At 56.0% G+C, this 6,529-nt stretch overlaps 1 protein-coding gene across 3 annotated transcripts in view; it reads left to right on the top strand.

Moving 5' to 3' along the window:
- The first annotated feature begins 5,867 nt into the window (after window positions 1–5,867).
- ODC1 (ornithine decarboxylase 1) overlaps window positions 5,868–6,529 on the top strand; it is a 7,218-nt gene continuing 6,556 nt past the window's right edge. The window contains exon 1 of one of the 3 annotated variants that reach the window (XM_010852060.1): window positions 5,868–6,072. The gene's annotated coding sequence lies outside the window, so the exon portion shown is untranslated. The remainder of the gene's footprint in view (window positions 6,073–6,529) is intronic. The other 2 variants (XM_010852059.1, XM_010852061.1) reach the window with 2 other exon arrangements.

The following is a 6,529-nucleotide window of genomic DNA, read 5'->3' as shown; positions in this document are numbered from 1 at the left end:
TGTGCCAGTCCTGTGTGCCCCGGGCACCTCCCTGACCCACCTCAGCCCTGAACGAGCCTCCCCAGGCCCAGAGGTCTCCCTGACCTCTTCCTAGCACCCAGATGGAGCTCACCCCTCTGCCCTTGGGCCCCATGGTGGTTGCCCTGGGTGACCACTGTCCCAGCGACCAGACGTGCGGAGCAGAAACCCTGGGATCAGTCTCCTCTTCGGACTGTCAGCTCCTTGAGGGCAGGGGCCTCCTTTGCTCATCTTCCCTGCAGCGGCAGGAGGGTCCTGGCTTAGAACAAGGGCCCGCAGGCTGTCTGAAGGGAGGCGATGGGCCTCCTCTTTAGGTGTTCCTGCAGCCCCTACTGGGGATCCCATGGCTGTCTTGTGTCCAGGGGCCCCCAGGGCTCAGACCGGAGTGACCCTGCTGGCTGCTTGGACAGCCTCGGCTCTGACTTGGCAGGAAAGTGATGCTCACCCTGCTCCTGGGAAGAGAGCGCACACCTCCCAGATGGCTTAAGTTGTGCAAGCGCCCTCTGCGTGCTGTTCCCTGCCATGGGAGGAAGAAGTCTTGTAGACTCTGGGGATTCCCACAGGTGGGGCCCCACCAGGGTGCGGCTCCGGCAAAAATGGGGCCATGGCAAACCTAGAAGAGATGCTGCGGCATGTCGGGTCAGATGCAATCACCAGGAGCTTAAGAGAAAATAAAAGAAATCAGTTTTGTTTAAGCATTGGGGAGAAGGTCAGGTTTCATTGGGCACCCATCAGTTCCCTGCTGGTCCCCAAGAAGCCAGCCCCTAGCTGGATCCAGAGGTGGGATCTTCCCTCACCTAGTACCTCACTTGCACGTAGCAGACACAATACGAATGTGTATTGAATAAACGAACAGATGACCAAAGAAAAACATTCTGAATTTTTTATCCCCTGACTTTCAGAAACTCCCATCAGTTTGTCAGTCGTGCAGCAAATGCAAATCACAGATTTCTCAGGATGGCCCTAGTTTCAAGTTAACATCAGCGATAGGCTTTTGTGTCCCGGGTCCTGGGCTAGACACCTAAGCAAAGAAGTAAATCGTGGTCCTGACTTCAAAGGGAGCAGGAGTGGGAGACCCAAGGAGCCTGTCCAGTGTGATCTGGGCTGGGATGTCAGGCCTGCAGGGCCTGGGGCAGCAGGAGGTGGGTGAGCCTGGGGAGGTGAGCAGGGCAGAGTCAGAGGGTCCTGGGTGCCAGCCTAAGGGGTTAGGCCTTTACCCTGTGGACCAAGGGCCACCGGTGAAGGATTTCAAACAAATGCCTGGTCAGATCTGAAACCCGTCCTGCTGTGAAACCACATCTGAGGTAGGTGGAGTGTCCGAAGCTGGCCGGGCACACGCTTCCTCGGACTCTTGACTTCTGTCCGCTGAGAAGGCAGGCGAGGGGGAAGCAAAGCATCGCTACAATCAATGCGCCAGGCAAGTGAGCGCCTGCTTCAACCCCTGGACAGAGGCCACCTCTTCTTTGCAATGTACCGTGTGGGCACTGACCAGCCGCAGGCCCTGCTGGGCTCCCGGAGGCCCTGACCCACTTCCTGCCAGGTAGCCCTTGTCCCAGCACCTCCCAGGGAGCCGCACCAGGGTGGAGGCCGGGTGGGGCGGTGATGCAACAACGCTTCGTAACACAAATGTCCTGGGGTTTCCACTGGTGTCTTTGGCTTCTGACAGGTATTTTTGGGGATGCTCCATTTCTCCGATGACACCTGTGTGGTTCAGAGCAAGGAGGGCCTCCCGGGAAGCTCCCAGCTGCCCCAGGCACATCATTTGGAAATTGGCAAAGACATACACTTTCCGCCTCAGAGGGTGGATTGGACTTTTGGAAACACCTAAAACAATTCAAGGGCAGGGCTGGAGGGTTAGTGAGTGACTGAACTTCCAAGCTCTATTTTTGGTCAAAGGTCCAAACGTGACTAGCTGTGTGCCGTGACTGAGTCCCACTTCCCTGAGTTAGTGGCACCCTGGCAGGACAGGTCCCAACGTCCTCCTGTGGCCGGATGTCATAAACCTCACTCCAGAGTCAACTCTTACTACACTCCTGGGAAGAAACTTGGTGTGGAATATGACAACGGACAAGTGGACCGGACACAAACCCATTTTCTGAAAAGTTCGACGTTGACTGTTCAATATTGAGGACACGGATACGTAAATTCTTGCTGACCATCATCTTTGATGTTACTTCTGTTCAGTAAAGGTGACTCCATGCATTTGTAATCATCATGTACCTTTATTAGTCCTTTCGGGTAAATAACTTAAGAAAAAACACCTTTTGTGCCAGACATGTCCTCACTTTTGGTGTCAGAAAATGTGGTCAGCAGATTTATACAGAGTTCTTTGTAAAATACGTCAGAGATTCTTAGGACATCAGTGCTTTGATCCAGTCCAGTCCAGCTAAAGAACATTTTACCGAAAGGCCTTGAGATTCAGAGAGCAGAAGTGATATTCAGGGTTTCATGATGAGCTAGGTGCTGAAGGCAGCTAAAATCATTGGAGTTGGTCCCAGAACTGAGGTGGGATGACCAAGGGCACCGATCTTACTGGCATGTCCCATGTGCATTCGGATGTTTTTGCTTACTTCTCTAAGTTACTGCCTCTGCACCAAACACAAAAACCTTATCTCCATGTAAGGGTAACTTCATAGTTTGCAAGGATCTGCTGCTTTTCTGAAAAAAAAATAAAATTGTAAGGGAGAAGATAAAGTCTATGGAATTTATGCAGAAATACAAGAATGCCATGCATTTGAACAAGACCAGGTTTAGTCACTGTAGATTTATCTTCTCGGATCCAGATTAGTAATTGGGTTTAATGACTCAGGCCTGCTGACTCCCAGGCCTAAGGCCAAAGTCAAGAGTCTGCCTGCAGCCCCAGGGCCAGCCCTCAGGGAACCAGCACCTCCTCCTTCCCTTGCTTCTGTTTCCCCATCTGGGTCAAGATGGGTCATCTGGGCATGGCCAGGCCTCCGGGAGAGTGCAACATACATGCAGTGTGTATGTTAGAGGTGGGCTGGCAGGAGATGCCGTGTGTGGGGGTGACCCGTGCGGGAGTGGCACGTGTGAGTGGCAGAGAGACAGACCACCTGGCTTCCTGAATCGCCTCTTTGTTCTAGTGAATACTTCTAATTCTAAAATATAATCACAGGACTGAGCTGAAAGAGACCCTAGACCAGGGCCAGACCCTTGATGGCTGGAGACAGAGAGGCTCATTCAGGGTCAAGGAGATGGCCAAGGTCACAGAACAGCAAGCTGCAGGCAGGACGGGGTTGGGAGGGGGCGGGGGGGGGTTGGCTGGCCTTCTCCCCACATGAGGCTCCCACTAGGATCCCACACTCGGAGACATCCGGTTCCCCCCGCTGGAAGGAAGCCCAATAGCAGGGGACAATGATCGCCACAAGGACTGGTTGATTGATGGGCCTGGGAGAGCGGGGCAGCACAGACAATGCTCCCTCTTGGCCTTGGCACTGGACACGGGAGACTTCCGGAGTTTGAGGGAAAAAAATCTGCGTGTCACTGGAACAAAATGTTTCTTCACAGAGCGGGGACAAATCCCAGTGTTCACCACGAAATCCAAGCTGTCCCACTTAGTTAGTGCCTGGGGCTATAATGTTCTCAGATGGGACTGTTTATTGCATTGTTAATCTCAATCCCTCCTAGGAATTAAACTTGCTGGGGTGGAGTAACTCCCCCCCAGCCCCCCGCCCCCGGCCCCCCATAGTGGTACCTGGTACTCAGTGGTTGCTCAAGGACTGTGTAAAGATGAAATTGATCAGGGCGACCAAGAGTAAAGGCAGCTGTCATGTCGCCTCACGGACGAGGACTCGCTGCTGTTTACCCTCTTCTGGTGTCTCTTGATTCTGTGGGAGCCATGCATGGCCCAGGGAAAGTTAGATTACTCACTCACTTCTGCATTCATCAAACTAGTACTCTTCACAAAGGAGGTTTTTGTAGCAGTAAAGATCCTTGGGTCATCTAGTCCACTTTTCTCCTGAGGCCCAGAGAGGGGAGGTAACTTACCCAAGATCACACAGCAAATTGAGACCGAGGTAGACAATAGTACTGAGCTCTGCCAGGCTCGTTCCCTGCACTGACTGTGTGGCGGGCCCTAGTTTCACAGCTTTTTACTCCCACCCGCAGCCCTCAGGTCAGTCACACCCGACGTTGGGACATAATGGTGTCTGTTGGACTGTCTACAAGGGAAGGAACACTTTAAATGCAAGGGGAAAAAAATGCCCCACGTGCCTCCCTGAGGTCGGCAGCGGAGGTGAGGGTGGGCAGCATCTAGGACAGGCCAGTTCTTTACCAGAGTCTTGGCTGCACTCCTGGGGACTCCCAGTTTCCCAGTTTTTGCCATATGTATTCCTCCTGTAGACACTGGTGCTGTGTTGGGACTCACATAACCTCCCAAAGCAAGCCAATCATAGCTGCCCTCAGAGAAGTCATTGATAAGTGCCACTCAATACAGTAACAGACTTTATTATCTTAGGCTCCAAAATCACTGCAGATGGTGACTGCAGCCATGAAATTAAAAGATGCTTGCTCCTTGGAAGAAAAGCTATGACAAACCTAGACAGCATATTAAAAAGTGGAGACATAACTTTGCCAACAAAGGTCTGAATAGCCAAAGCTATGGTCTTCCCAGTAGTCATATATGGATGTTAGAGTTGGACCATAAAGAAAGCTGAGCACGGAAGAATTGATGCTTTCGAACTGTGGTGTTGGAGAAATCTCTTGAGAGTCCCTTGGACTGTAAGGAGATCAAACCAGTCCATCCTAAAGGAAATAAATCCTGAATATTCACTGGAAGGACTGAGGCTAAAGCTCCAATACTTTGGCCACCGGATTTGATAAGCCCACTGACTAGAAAAAGACCCCGATGCTGGGAAAGATTGAAGGCAGGAGGAGAAGGGGATGACAGAGGATGAGATGGCTGGATGGCATCACCGACTCAACCAACAGGAGTCTGATCAAGCTCCAGGAGGAGATGGTGACGGACAGGGACGCCTGGCGTGCTGCAGTCCCTGGGGTCGCAATGTCGGAAACGACTGAGCGACTGAACAATACGAAGGACAGTGGATCGCCCGGTGGCTTGCAGACCTGTTACCTCCCACCCCTTGCCCTAATGCCCTTAGACGAGTCTCTCCGGCTTAACAAGCGCAACGTGCCTCTTCGCGTGCCCTCTACCTTCTAGGAAGACACCCGGACATGTCAGACGCGGTTCAATACGCTCAGCGGCTCGAGAGCTGCCCAGAGCTGTGCCTCTTAATTTGCCCGCTGACCGCTGCCCCTTCTGCCTCCTGCCCCCCTTCATCGTGCGGTGGAGCTGCTCCAGGATCACCTCCAGGTCCTCCCACCGGCATATACAGACGCCCCGCAGAAAGAAAGGGGCCCGGGTCCGCCAGGTAGGGTCCACGTGGCCCGCTCGCGCCAAGCGATTTCCGTTCTCTGCCTGAGGGCACGCGGCATTTGATGCCAGGTGGAAGGAGAGCGCTGGCTTGGCGCACACGCTGCCATCCGGCGGGCGTTCAGAGGCAGGTTTTGCAATCCTTCGGCTGGCGTGCCAGAGGAGAGCAGCCTTAGGCGGCCGGCCGGGCGCGCGGAGCCCCGGGCAGCCCGCGGCTGGTGCGCATGCGCGGGCTGGCGGCGGGCCAGGGAGGGGCGGGGTTGGCGGGGCTGGGAGGTGCTGACGTCGATCAGCCGGCGACCCCCACCCCTCCCTCTCCTCATCCCGGGTTGGCCCGCCCCCTCCCTGGGAGGACGCCCGGACGGAACCGATCGCGGCTGGTTTGAGCTGGTGCGTCTCCATGACGACACGCGCGGCGCTATAAGTAGCGGCGCGGCGGCGCGCCGGGCTTTGTCAGTTCCCCCTGAGCCTCCGCCGCCGCCGCCCCTCTGCCAGCGCTCCGGCGCCACCTCGGGCCGGCGGTCCTCCGCGGGAGGGAGCGAGGCGGCGGGCGGCCGGGCGAGCGGCTGACGGGGGCGGCGGGGCGGCCGGCGGATCCTGCAGCGCTCGGCGGCGGCGCGTTGTTTCCATGGGGTTGGCCCGCCGCGCCCCTGTGCTCTGAGGTAAAAGGGGTCGCGTCCGGGCGGTAGGGAGGCCGGCGGGCGGGCGGGCGGGCGCGGGTGAGGGTCCAGGGGGTGCCGGCCACGTGTCCCGGAGGCCGGAGCCGACCGGGCGCCTGGAGCTGCGAGGACACGTGGTCGCAGAGCCCGGCTTGTCGGCCCTCGGGGTCCCGAGTGGAGCCGGGCCCCGACCCCTCCCGGCTCAAGGGCAGCCTGGCGCTGGAACGGCCCGGGGTTCACCTTTTCTGAACCACGTCAGTGAGGGTTTTCTGAGCCGGAAGCTCTTTGAGGAGCTCGATCATTCAGCCGCTGTTTTTTTTTTAAACGCATGTGGTGGTCCGGTAGCAGGTGCAGGAGAGGCAGGAAGCGAGCCCGGCACAGGTCTCGGGGTGCCGGCCTCTCGTGCACGTGCCGTTCCGCCGTGTTGCCCTGGAATTTCCTTTTTTTTTTTTTTTTTTTT

Source organism: Bison bison, unplaced genomic scaffold (genome assembly GCF_000754665.1).
Source record: "Bison bison bison isolate TAMUID 2011002044 unplaced genomic scaffold, Bison_UMD1.0 scf7180017864307, whole genome shotgun sequence".
Classification (NCBI taxonomy): Eukaryota; Metazoa; Chordata; class Mammalia; order Artiodactyla; family Bovidae; genus Bison; species Bison bison.
Note: the sequence above shows the minus strand (reverse complement) of the source record. Positions and strands in the feature narration are given on the sequence as shown.